The sequence below is a fragment of the Pseudorca crassidens genome, chromosome 13 (genome assembly GCF_039906515.1).
Source record: "Pseudorca crassidens isolate mPseCra1 chromosome 13, mPseCra1.hap1, whole genome shotgun sequence".
Lineage (NCBI taxonomy): Eukaryota > Metazoa > Chordata > Mammalia > Artiodactyla > Delphinidae > Pseudorca > Pseudorca crassidens.
In genome coordinates this window covers 87,909,044-87,923,165 of record NC_090308.1, presented here as the reverse complement: position 1 = coordinate 87,923,165, position 14,122 = coordinate 87,909,044, and the positions used below count along the sequence as shown (strand labels likewise).

Sequence of the window (14,122 nt, the reverse complement as noted above, 5' to 3'; positions counted from 1 at the left end):
TTTGAAGATAACCATTCTGACAGGCATGAGGTGATATTTCATTGTGGGTTTGATTTGCATTTCTGGATGATTAGGGATAGTTGAGCACCTTTTCATATACTTGTTGGCCATTTATTTGTATGTCTTCTTTGGAAAAATGTCTGTTCGATTCCTCACCCATTTTTTAATTGGATTGTTTGTTTCTATGTGAGTTTTTATATATTTTCTATATTAACCTCATATCAGCTACATAATATGCAAATATTTCCTCCAGTTCTGTAGATTGCCTTTTAATTTTGTTGATAGTTTCCTTTGTTGTGCAGAAGCTTTTTAGTTTGAGGTAGTCACACTTGTTTATTTTTGCTTTTGTTGCCTTTGCTTTTGGTGTCAAATCCAAAAAATTATTGCCAAAACCAATATCAAGGAGCTTACTCTTTATGTTTTCTTCTAGGAGTTTTATGGTTTCATGTCTTATGTTCATGTCTTTAATTCATTTTGTGTTGATTTTTGTGTATGGTGTAAGATGGTGGTCTAGTTTCATTTTTTTTTCTTTTAATTAATTAATTAATTTTTGGCTGTGTTGGGTCTTCATTGCTGTGTGTGGGCTCTCTCCAGTTGCGGTGAGCAGTGGCCACTCCTTGCTGCAGTGTGCGGGCCTCTCATTGCGGTGGCCTCTGCCACTGTGGAGCACGGGCTCTAGGCGTGTGGGTCTCAGCAGCTGTGCCACGTGGACTCAGCAGTTGTGGCGTGCGGGCTCCAGAGCGCAGGCTCAGCAGTTGTGGCACATGGGCCCAGTTGCTCTGCGGCATGTGGGATCTTCTCAGACCAGGGCTCAAACCTGTGTCCCCTGAATTATTGGCAGGTGGACTCTCAAACACTGTGCCACCAAGGAAGCCCTAGTTTCATTCTTTTACATGTAGCTATCCAGTTTTCCCAACACCATTTATTAAAGAGACTACCCTGATTGTATATTCTTGGCTCTGTTGTCATAAATTAATGACCATATATGTGTGGATTTGTCTCTGGGCTCTCTATTCTGTTCCTTTGGTCAATGTGTCTGTTTTGATGGTTATCGCTTTGTAGTATAGTTTGAAATCAGGGAGTGTGATGCCTCCAGCTTTGTTCTTCTTTCTTAAGATTGCTTCGGCTATTCAGGGTCTTTTGCAGTTCCATACAAATTTCAGGATTGTTTGTTCTATTTCTGTGAAAAATCTATTGGAATTTTGTTAGGGACTGCATTGAATCTGCAGGTTGCTTTGGGTATGTTAGATATTTTAACAACATTAATTCTTCCAATCCATGAACATGGAATATCTTCCAGTTACTTGTGTCTTCAGTTTTTTTCATCAATGTCTTAAAGTTTTCGTTGTACAGATCATTCACCTCCTTTGTTAAATTTATTGCTAGGTATTTTATTCTTTTTGATACAATTAAGGTTATGTTTTCAATCTATTTAATGTACTTGATCAAAGTTCCTTTTAGGTAGAGACTTTTATCTGTTGTAAAGAGGCTTTAGTTCTGACACATTACTAATTGTATCTTTCTGAGCGGGTAGCTTTTCTGTTTGGTTGTTTCATGTTGGGATATTTCCTTCTAATCTGTGGTTTTTAAAAACTATTAGCATTCTTACTCTGAGGCCTGCAAGGGATCACTCAACACTACTGTGATATGGAGTAGAGGTTTGTTATTCTGTTTCTTTTGTTTACTAATGGTAACTTACTGATTGGAGTCCAATTTAACAGTGTGGTTCTAATCTCTTGAGATAAAAATTTGGGAACCTTGAATTTTTGTATACATCCACGCATTTTTCATCCAAGCTGTGCTTAGGACTGAACACTCACCGTATGTTCCAGCTGCTGTTATAGGAGTTACAGATATATCAGAAAGCAATGAAAAATTCCTGCCCTCGTGGAGTTTATATTCTATTTAATGTTGTGTATAATATCATTAAAAGTCTTGTCCTGGGCTTAAGATTAAGATTGTTAATTGTTTCAGTCTTACCTACTGAAAAATATGTAATCCTCTAAGAACTTTTTGCTTGGCCTTGTTTGGGTAAAAGCAAACAAATGTCATGAAACAAAGTGCCTAGTTGGGATCTGGTTCATTGCAATGTGAAACTCAATAAATAATGGTAAGATCCATATTGTAAGAAGGTTAGTCACATTTTTTTCAACCAATTCCTGTTTTATGGTAACATTCTCATTAAATAGCATTGCAGGCATCAGCAGCTTACCGCATGATTCCACAGTTGTGAGGTATAATGATTTGCTTTGGTGAAAAGTGGTTGGTAGTGTTTGTTCATTTAACAAACATTTGTTGCGTACCCATCATATGCCAATGCTGGAGGATACAGTTGTGTTTGAGACAAAGTCCCTGTCCTCCTGGAGCTTCCAAGTAGAATGTAAGGTGATAAAGACTGTCTTGTTTGGTGGCCAAGACCGTCTACTTGAGTTGGTCTGGTCAGGGCAAGTCTGTGTGGAGGTGACACAAGGGTAGCAACTTGTTTAGACCCATGTAGTGGCCAGCCCTTTGAAGATCCTGGATTCCTGGGTAAGGGAAGTACACTCCCAGTAGGGAAATAGCAAATGAAAAGTATACATTAATTTAAGTGTTGATTAGTCAGTCCTTTTGTCAGATTAAATTAATCCGGTGTTAATAAATACAGTTGACCCTTGAACAGTGTGGAGTTAGGGATGCCGGCCCTCAGCGCAGTCAAAAATCTGAGTATAATCTACAGTCTGCCTTCCATATCAGAGGTTCCTTCCTGTCCACAGTTCCACCATATCTGCCGTTTCACGTCCACAGATTCAGCCAACAATGGATCATGTGATGCTGAGTATTAACTATGGAAAAAAATCTGTGTGTAAGTGGACCCCCACAGTTCAAACGCATGTTATTCAAGGGTCAACTGTAGTATCACCTCGGGTTGTATTTATAGGAATACATTCATGTTCAGTTTTTCACCCAAGTTGAGTCTGTAGTTGGTAGACTGTGTAAATGAACTGTAAGACGACGATTTCCCCATATACTATCCCACCAGAAGAGAAGAAACCCTAAGAGAGAAAAAAAGGATTTAAACAACCAAGGAGCAAATCCTTAAGCAACTAAATAATCCACAGTACCCCCTGAACACTCAAGTTATTATTAATGGTGTTTACCTGGTCACTGTAAGTTTTCCAGAATTGGCTGGTGGATGGCCAAGTGCCTCCTCTCTCTGCTTGTTTTTAGAAATATGGAGCGGAGCTAATTCAACTGAAAATTTGTCATGTACATTTTGATATTTTCCTTAATTTCATAATAAATATTGCCTGGTAATTAAAAAAAACTTAGGTATATTTTTTGACCTTATATCTTATATTTAGGTACATATTGAGATATTTATGAAATCAGATATTTAGATATTTATGAAATTAGATTTTCATGTTTTCTGATTAGGCTTCTATTCTCTGTTTTTCATGGATATGGTTTGTAGTTACCATGATGTGATATCTACTTTTTTCTGTGCTTGATAGAATTGAAAAGAAGTCTGAAAGAGTCTCTGTCAAAGTCCTTACAGTTGAATTTCAGTGTTAACCACACATCATCTTTTATATTTATTCATCAGTGTATTTGTCTTGCCCTGCTCTTTTTACTCTGTTTACAGAAAACTCCTGGAAGAAATTTTAATGCTCTGTATCCCCAATATCTCTCCTCCAAATTCTGAGTTTGCTCTCACCAGCTGCACTGGGTTGCAGGCAGTGTCACTCTGCCAGGTTCGATCTTTGGTTCGCCACTCGCGGTTATTCTCTCACTTTGCTGTCTTCTTCCTCTCAGTTTCTTCTGATTCTCCTCTTCATTTTCCTGACCTCTAGGTACTGGAGTATCTCAGGGTTCAGATTTTAGGCATCTTCTCTATTTCTACCCACTTTTATGGTGATATTATACAATTTTATGACTTAAAAAACACTTTATAATTCAGCTCCCAAATATATATACTCCAGACCCCTGCGTTTACTTCTTTGGATGTCTCTTGGGCATCTTAAGCTTAAGGTCTAACACTGAATTTTTATTTTTTTTTATTTTTTAAAGCAACTATACTTCAATAAAATTTAAAAAAATATAAGAGGGACACCAGTGCTGTGTCAGTGTCCTGGGGCCACCCTAACAATCACCCCAGCTTAACAACAGAAATGTGTTGTCTCACAGTCCGGAGGCCAGAGTCCAAGTTCACAGTGTCGGCAGGTTTGGTTCCTTCTAAAAGCTGTGGGGAACAGTGTGCTCCAGGCCTCTCTCCTAGCTTCTCGTGACCTCAGGTGTCCTGGGCTTGTAGATGTAACACTGAATTCTTGGTACCCCACCTCCTAGCCCCCCTTGTACCACTTGCACCTGCAGTCTCCCTCATCTCTAGAAATGGCACCTTCTTTCGAGTTGCTCAGCAGAAAACTTTGAAGTCATTCTTTACATACTCTCTTTCACGTTCTGTATTCAGTTGATCGGCAGATCCTGTTGGTATTTTCAGAATACATCCAGAATCTGGCAATTTGTACGTCTCACTTTCTCCACTGCCACTGTGGTTTTAGTGGTTACCATTTCTCATCTGGATTATTGCGTTAGTTTGGAAGTGGCTTCCCTGCTTCTGCCCCTGAGGATTCTCTCCCATCTATTCTAAACAGAGCACCAAGAGTAATCTTGTTAAAAGTTAGATTCTATCACCCTTGTGTTCACAGCACTCTGGTAACTTTCCATTTCACACAAAGGAAAAAGCTGAAGTCCTCATGGCCTGCAAGGATGACTTTAGCTTGCTGCCTTACCTCTCTCTTTTTATCTGCCTTTCTCCCCCTTTTCCCTAATCTGGCCTCACAGACCTGACTCCGTTCTGTTCTTCCATCATCCTAGGCATACTCCTGCCTCAGAGTCTAGGTACTTGATGTGCCTTCTAGCTAGAAAGCTACTCCCCCAACTTGTTCAGCTTTGGCTGAGAAGTCACCTCAGCGTTGTCATCCCCAGACTCCTTTGAGCCTGCACAGCGAGCTCCTTTCTTTTGGCCTGGGAGCTCTTGTGCAGGAGACAGCTGGAACCAGTACTCCTGGCTTTCCCTGGCCATTTGGTTTAAAATTACAGACCACCCTGTGTTCCCTTCCTTGTACTCCCTGTTACTCTTTCCTTTTGTTCATATGGCTTATCAGCCAACATGCCGCGTATCTTATGTATTTGTCTCACCCTCGTTAAAATGAAGCTTCATGGGAACAGTTTTTAAAAATTTTTCTATTTTATGGAAAACATCAAACAAAGCAGCGAGACTTGTATAATGACCCTCATCTACCTGTTACTCATACAGTTAATGGTTGGTCTTTTTTCATTTTTACCCCACTCACTTCTCCTTACCTCCCCCCAACCAAGATTATTTTCAAGCATAGCCCAGAAATCATATTATTTATCTGTAAATATTTCAGCATGTATCTCTAAAATATAAGAAGTCTTTATTTTAAAAAAAGTAATAACACTAATATTATCCTGCCTAAAACAATTAAAGATAGTTTTTAATATTTCCAGATATGCAGTCAGCGTTCAGTTATTTACCCAATTCCCACTCATTGTTTTCTTTTTACGGTTTGAATTGGAATTGAAATAGGTGAATCTGTTCATTTGGTTGCTGTGTAACTTTACTATATTTCAGTCTGTGTAAATGCCACCCTCTTACTGTGTATGTATGTGTGTGTGTGTGTATGTGAATATATATATATATATATATATATATATATATATATATATATATAAAAGAAACCAGGTCATTTGTCTTCAGAATTCTGTATCACTGGTATATGGAATAATCTAGGCCAGTGTGCGACACATAGTAGGAGCTCAATAAATATTTTTTAAGGAATTACCTTAAAGGTACATAACTTATGGTATTTTAGAATGGAATTAAAATGTTAAAAATTTAGGGAATGATTATCATCTCACTCTTATAGTAGCCTGATAGAGTCATGTTGGCAATAAGCGAAATTATTTTGACAGTTGGGAAGGGGTCAAATGAAGGGCACTTAGGGCTATAGAAAACTGTTTTAAAAAAATCTGCCAGGATGTAATAATGGCTGCAGTCTTATTGTTTGCATGTCATGCACTGTGTAGGAAACTGCAGTAGTTTATTCAGTTTTCACAGAAACCTTTCAGCAAAGGGTGGTAATGTCTACATTTTCCCAGTGAAGTAATTGAGGTTCAGTGGGGGAAGTGGAGGGCGATGTGCGTGCTGAGCATTAATGTTTTTCTTAATAAACCTTATAGAACCAGGCACAACTTTTTTTTTGGCAGTGTGCTCTAATTTTTTTTTTATTACCTTTTTTTAACATCTTGATTGGAGTATAATTGCTTTACAATGTGTTAGTTTCTGCTGTATAACGAAGTGAATCAGCTATATGTATACATATGTTCCCATATCCCCTCCCTCTTGCGTCTCCCTCCCACCCTCCCTATCCCACCCCTCTAGGTGGTCACAAAGCACCGAGCTGATCTCCCTGTGCTGTGCGGCTGCTTCCCGCTAGCTGTCTATTTTACATTTGGTAGTGTATTTGTGTCCATGCCACTCTCTCACTTTGTCCCAGCTTCCCCTTCCCCCTCCCCGTGTCCTCAAGTCCATTCTCTATGTCTGTGTCTTTATTCCTGTCCTGTCCCTAGGTTCTTCATTTTTTTTTTTTTAGATTCCATATATATATGTGTTAGCATACGGTATTTGTTTTTCTCTTTCTGACTTCACTCTGTATGACAGACTCTAGATCCATCCACCTCAGGACAGGTAACTCAATTTCGTTCCTTTTTATGGCTGAATAATATTCCATTGTATATATGTGCCACATCTTCTTTATCCATTCATCTGTCGATGGACACTTAGGTTGCTTCCATGTCCTGGCTATCGTAAATAGTGCTGCAGTGAACATTGTGGTACACGTCTCTTTTTTTTTTTTTTTTTGCGGTACGCGGGCCTCTCACTGTTACGGCCTCTCCCGTTGCGGAGCACAGGCTCTGGACACGCAGGCTCAGCGGCCATGGCTCACGGACCCAGCCACTCTGTGGCGTGTGGGATCTTCCCGGACTGGGACACGAACCCGTGTCCCCTGCATCAGCAGGCGGACTCTCAACCACTGTGCCACCAGGGAAGCCCGGTACACGTCTCTCTTTGAATTATGGTTTTCTCAGGGTATATGCCCAGTAGTGGGATTGCTGGGTCGTGTGGTAGTTCTGTTTTTAGTTTTCTAAGGAACCTCCATACTGTTCTCTATAGTGGCTATATCAATGTACATTCCCACCAACAGTGCAAGAGGGTTCCCTTTTCTCCACACCCTCTGCAGGATTTATTGTTTGTAGATGTTTTGATGATGACCATTCTGACTGGTGTGAGGTGATACCTCATTGTAGTTTTGATTTGCATTTCCCTAATGATTAGTGATGTTGAGCATTCTTTCATGTGTTTGTTGGCAGTCTGTATGTCTTCTTTGGAGAAATGTCTATTTAGGTCTTCTGCCCATTTTTGGATTGGGTTGTTTGTTTTTTTGATATTGAGCTGCATGAGCTGCTTGTAAATTTTGGAGATTAATCCTTTGTCAGTTGCTTCATTTGCCAGTATTTTCTCCCATTCTGAGGGTTGTCTTTTTGAGAACCAGACACAACTCTTTAAAACCATGTGCATGTATAACTTAAAAAGGAAAGCTTTAAAAAGTGGCACCAATGATACTACTTCCTTCCGCATGGAAAACCTTTCCAGCTGCTTTTTCTAGGCATTCACGCATGTATTACACATTTTTGGGGAAAATTCTTTTTGACAAAATATTTTTAATGTGAGATGAATTAGAAAGTGTGAATAAGAAGAAGGGAAAAATCCTTTCTGAAATAACCATCATTAGCATTTTGGTGTATGTTTTATTGGTGTGTGTGTGAGAATATAAGGCTTGGGAAACAGTTTCATCATGTGCAGTTTTTTTTCCTCATAAAATGCCTTTATTTAGCATATTGAAGGCTCTGTAGATCTGCAGTGAAGAAACTGTTTTAACTCCGTTTAACCCAGTGTCTTTCTTTTAGATTTGTTTGATAGAAAACCCCTTTCTGTGAAATACTAATCAGTTTTTTCCCAAAGTATGAATTGAGTTTGACAAAAGTTGAAATGTTTGTGCATGTTTAAATATAAGACTTTAGAATGTGTTAAATTTCAGCAGAAAGGATGGATAATTTAATAGTGTTGGAGTAACTGAAGGCAGCATTCTGAAGAAAAAAATTGACACCAGATAATAAAATAAGGTAAGAGAGGGAAAATACTTGCATCAAATAGATAACACAGATATTACATGAAGAAGAATTATTGAGAGAGAAACACACTTATTAAGACCTGAGTAGGAGAGTAGGCGAGTAGGCAAAGCTAAAGAAATACAGAAAGGTGGTATATATGTCAAGCTTTTTTAGTCACCATGTTTCTTTTAAAAATCTGAAACTCAGTGCTAGTAAGTTCTTAATTGAGACTTAATGTGAAGCTTTTTGCACTGTAAATTGTTTATACTCTTTATTGAAAGCCATGTGATGAGATTAAAAATGGTAAAATCTATAAATTTGCCTTCTTTGACTCAGTAAACCTGTGTTTTAAAGTTTATTGTAAAGAAGAAATTTAAGAGGGAAAAAAGGTAACATTATTTGTGGTGTTCAACTTAAAAACATAATATCTAAAATGATAAATTCACCCACAAATGACTAATTGTATATAACACAACTTGATGGTGTGTATCTGACATGGCCTCTTTTTGGAAGGATGTATAAATCATCCATAAAGGAAAGAGCACTCACTGAAGGGAGGCCGAGGAGGGGCTGGGTGGTGGTCTCCTGCGGTGTTCGAGGCGGAAGCTGTGGGGACTCTGTTGCAAGGATGTGTCTGTGTGACTTCTTACTCTCCTTCAAGTCCAGGCCCTGTAGAGTACACACCTAACCTTTATTGTCCTGACACTGGAAAGAGATCATGCTCTTTAGTTTTTTCTCAAGTCTGACATTTAGTGCCAAGTTTCATAATAGAGGAGATAAGTGTCCTAGAAGTGGTTGAGTTTGGCCTCTGCGCTGCCAGCGTGAGTTAAGGCATGTCAAATGTGAAGAGTCCCCGGTGTACTATGGTTCTCCCTTTTGTATGGTGTAAGGTGATGTAAACTAATCCCAGTTTTGAGAAATTCAATAAATTTAGCTTTAAATATTTCAGTTCTATTCTTTCTATCTCATTTACCTCCTCTCTTCAAGAAGATAGATGTGAATTAAATAGTCTGGATTTGAATAAAGTAGTATTTGTGTCAGGAGGGCTTCACATAGGCCTGACTCAGCAGATTTAAGGAGGGCCATTTGTAGGTGAGGATGGGAGTTTTAATGTGGTCTAAATTCAGGCTCAAGGAGATTCTGAGTATGATTACAGATTTTGTGCCAGAATTTCAAAATGGGAATGACACCTAATTCTGAAATGTGGGAGGGAGGAAAAACATATTGTTTTCCCACATTATCATGCTTGCCTCCTACATAATTCAGGCCGTTGCTTTTTTTTTTTTTTTGGTAACCCCAAATTCCCTTTTTAGTGGATGTGTTGAGTAGGACTGGCCACTTTTTTAAAAACTGGAAATCAAATACTGAATCTTAGTTTGCCTGTAGCAGTGGGAGGGGCAGATGTGGGAGGTCCCTGAGAATAAGCAGTGTTTTGAAAAGAACACAGATTCTCCTTCACTTCTTTCTGTTCATTTTCTTAGTGGAAGCTACGAAAGTTAAGCGAAGTGGAAGTTGAACGATTTAAAACGTAAATACCTAATTGGGAGGGTTTTGCCAGAGATAATTCATTCTGTACTCTGAATTACTTTAATCAAATAAATGGATTAGAAGAAAGAAATTTCAGGTAGTTTTTTTAATGGTTGATTTGTTCTGGGAGGAGTTGAGGGAAAAAAGTAAGGGAAAAAGAATACATAAATGTTGATGGTGGGGTCCATGATGGGGGAGACTGAACAGAAGTCAGCATTTTCTAAGTGCCAGGTTCTGTTCCAAGCCCTTCACACACACTGATTTAATCATCACAGCGCCCCTCTGACTGCTAGTGTGATCTCCATTTTATAGAAGAATTTGAGGCACAGCTAGGTTAAGTAGTTGCTTTGGTTGTTGGGGGCCTACTTCTGCTTGAGAGCCCTGGAAATGTTGGAGACAGTATTAGAGCTTGATTTAATGTCAGGGTGACTTTTTGAGATGAAGAAGAAGCCAGGAGCTGCAGGAGTACAAAGAAGATGCCATTCTCGGAAACCTCACTTCTGAGAAGCATCTCACATGCAGTCTTAAGTGTTCTAATTGTAGGTTGTTGACTTAATAGGTTTTAAGCTACTGAGGCCTCAGGCATCCCTCAGCTCCCAGAGTTATTTCCAGCAGTGGAAGATGCTCAGATCTCTTGCTTTTTCGCTCCTCCGTTCTCACTGTCCTCTTCCCTCTTTGCCCATTCTCTCGCCCTTCTCCTTCCCTCACTCCCTCTTTTGTGTGGAGGGGACTCTACCACCTCCCCTCCCCCCCCCCGTTTCTTTTACTTACACAGAAAAATCATCTTTCATCCCTTTAACTTCCTTCAGCCGATGGTCTTCATTTTCTTTTACCCTTAAATTTCTTGAAAATAAATGAAAGAGAAACTGCCATTGTCATTCTTCACTTACTCACTTTTTAACCTCTTGTCATCTGGTCCTCTGCTTCTGTGTTTCATGTTAGTGGATTTTTCTCCTTCCTTTGTTCTCTCTGTAGCAGTTAGCCTTCCCGATCCCTGAAATTCTCCTTACCCTTCTTTTGTGATGGTGTGTTAACTTTGATACTTCTTTTGCCTGCTCTTTTTTTTCATGTCACTAACATTCAGAAAGTTAAGTCGTTACCTTACTTTCAAATTTATTCTTTCTAACTTCTCTCTTTCAGTTAATTGAAACATTTCTCTCTCGATCATCAAAGTTTAAATTTTCCAGGTCCCTTGTTTCCCCTAATTCTTTTATTTAGCAAGTGTTTCTGGAGTAGCCACTATGACTCTGGGTTCTGGAGTTTCAGTGGTGAATAAGAGACAAAGTCCCTGGATTGTAGAGATTACATTCTAGTGGAAAATTACACGTTTTATTGGATAGTGAAACACATTTTAAAGGATAAAATATGCTAAGGGTCAGGAGGCAGTGGTGGGAGAATGCTGTTTTGGATAAGATCCTCAGGAAAGGTTTCTGTGAGAAGGTCGATTTTGAGTGAAACCTGAACGAAGCGGGAGAGTGAGCCATGTGGCTGTCTGGGAGGAGAGCGCTCCAGGCAGAGGATGATCAAGTGAAATGACCCTGAGGTGTTCTGGAGAGACCAGTGTGACTGGAGCACAGTGAGTCAGTGGTAGGAGAGAAGTCAGGGAATTTGGTGGGGGAAGCCCTTCTTAGGACCCTGGAGACCCTGGCTAGGATTTTAACATACATCTGAGTGTGTTCGTAAGGGTTTGGAGGGTCTTGTCAGAAGAATGGTAACGTGATACAACTTTATATTTTAGAAGACTGTAAAATATAGTTATGACTGTGTGGAGAATAAACTGTGTGTGTGATGAGTGTATGTGTGTGTGTGTGCATGTGTGTATAGAAGGTGGCCATAGAGGAACGTGGGACACTAGGAGACTTAAAGTAGTTTTGGTGGGAGAAGATGGTGATGTGGAGTAGAATGTGAGCTGTGGAGGTGATCAGTGGTGATCAGGCGGGTGGTGTGTTCTGTAGATAGAACTAGCAGCTTGAGCAGACCTCTTGGATGTGGGATATGAGGAGAGAGGAGCTGGTTGAATGGAGTTTCCATTACTGGGACTCTCTTAGGACAGTTTTACTGAGGGGAGGGGGAATGGGTGGAATCAGTGTTTATTTTCTATTTGTTAACCTTGAGATACCTGATAGACAACCTAGTGGACAGGTCAAATTACACTCTTCCAGAGGTCCAGTGTGAGCTTGGGGCTGCGGAAGGTAACTTCGGGGAGTCACGCTTGTATAGATTGACTGGGTGGGATCATTTAGGGAGGGTGGAGTGCGTATAAAGGGTAGGTGGGAGTACTGAGCCCTCAGGTCCTGTCCTGTGTGATCGCTGCAGGAAGAGCTCCATAAAGGGTGTTGAGCAGAAGTAGCTCGTGAGGGAGGAGCCTGTGATTTCAGAGGTTAAGTAAGGAGAAGGGATTCAGGAAAGGGTGAGGGGTCAGCTGTGTCAGCTGCTGCCAGGAAGTGGAATAAGATAAAATCTAATAATTGACCTTTGGATTTGGCTTTGCTGAATCCTGTTGATTCTGCTTTGCAATATAGCCCTAAAATTCGTAACACACCTTTTTACTCCCTGCCAACGAACACTGTCAATCAGATTTTAATTACCTTTCTCCTGGACTGTTTTTTGAATTATTACTTTCTCTCCTGATTACAATACAAAACTCATGTTTATTGTAGAAAATGTGGAAAACACAGAGACAGTATAACAGTGATTAAAAAAAAACCCAATTCTTCACCCCACCTAACCACTAGGTGGTCATTGGTAACACTGTGGTGCCTTTCCCCATCCATTTCTGTCTCTGCATACTTGTAATGCATATAATGCATAACTTTCGCTTTTTAAAATGAACGTGGTGGAACTATTAATCTAATGTTAAAAATTCTTTGAGAATGTGTGTGAATGTGTGGCAGCATAAGTATTCCATCAGAGTAGCTGTCTAACTGAACGCCCCACCTGTTTCCCCTAATTATATCTTAAATGAGTCCTGATGAATTTTCCTAAGATACATTCTTCTTCTCTAAGCTTTTAGTGCCTATAGCGTAGTGATTAAAAGCATGGACTCTGTTTTTGAGTGTAATTCCATGCATATAGCAGGAAATATGCAAGATAGGAAAAAAGAATACTTATCTTTTATAGAATAACTATTGTTAAAATTTTCATCTGTTTCCTGCTAATCATTTTTGTCTAAATGTACCTATACAACATTTCATTTGTCTGTTACTAACAAGGATCACACTGTTTTCTAGCCAGAAAATTTTTTTTCATAATTTATTCTCTCGTCTATACTTTATAATATATTGGTCAAAGTATATAAGCAGTTTTGTGATTGTTGTCAAATTGCTCTTCGAAAAGATTGTACCATTTGAAAGTATATTTATAAAGAATTTTGTTCTCTTTAAATTTTAGGATAGACTACTATCTTGTTGAACTCTTAAATGAAGTTCTACTTGGATACAAAGATGAGGACTAGATAACTTCTTGAGGTTCCTCCTAACCCCTAGGATGAAGATAATAACTAACATTTGTGTAGTGCTCTAAAGTTTACAAAGTGAGTTCTCATACATCATCTCACTTGATCCTCACAACAGCCCTGTGAGGTAGGTAGGACAGGTATTGTTATTCTCATTTAAGAGATAAACTAGAGAGGTTAAGGGACTTAGTCAGGTTTTATTTAAATGTTTTAGCAGAGACTTGAGACGAGGACATATGATCTAAATAATCACATTCTTTTTACAAGATCTCATACAACTGCACATTTAGAATTGCTGTATGTCAGCTAGTGAAGTGACATCTGTTAGATACAGAAATAAGCCTGTTGATAATATAAATACAGTGTTCCCCAGTCCTTTTCCATGCCCCCTCCCCTGCTGTTAAATGAATGACTCTATCTCTCTTTTGACTAGGGGAAGGTAATTTAATTGTATAGTTCTATTTAAACACCTATTTTCCCTAGCATTTGGGGGAGGGGAAGTTATATTATGTTTTTCATTTCTGTGTGTGTGCGTGTGTGTGTGCTTGCTACAACTTAAGAGTATATCTCCGTTACTCTCACACATGTAGCGTAAAGTCTTCAAGGAATAGATTACAGTTAGAACTAGAATCTTTTGGTTCTAGCATGAACCTAGAATCATAAGCTTTTCAGGGTATTTACTCTTTTTTGTACTACTTTAACCAATTGGGATAATTAAGTATCCAGGTATAGCTGCTTACGATGTTCACAAAGGTACAGTGAATGATAAGTGACAGTGAGTGATAGTGGAGGTCAAATCAAGAAGAATTACAACTAATCTTCTCTTTGACTAGCTGCCTCATACGGTAGAAGTTTGTAAAACTGAACTGCGTGCTTGGTAGTGGCATTATCACATTTTAGGAATAG

At 39.2% G+C, this 14,122-nt stretch overlaps 1 protein-coding gene across 6 annotated transcripts in view; it reads left to right on the top strand.

Annotated features, from left to right (window-relative positions):
- Positions 1-14,122, top strand: part of PHF3 (PHD finger protein 3) — a 103,307-nt gene that overhangs the window by 38,424 nt on the left and 50,761 nt on the right. The window contains exon 1 of one of the 6 annotated variants that reach the window (XM_067702882.1): positions 13,184-13,343. The exons of the other annotated variants lie outside the window; for them this stretch is intronic. The gene's annotated coding sequence lies outside the window, so the exon portion shown is untranslated. Of the gene's footprint in view, positions 1-13,183; positions 13,344-14,122 lie in introns of those variants that run through there. 6 annotated transcript variants of the gene reach the window in all.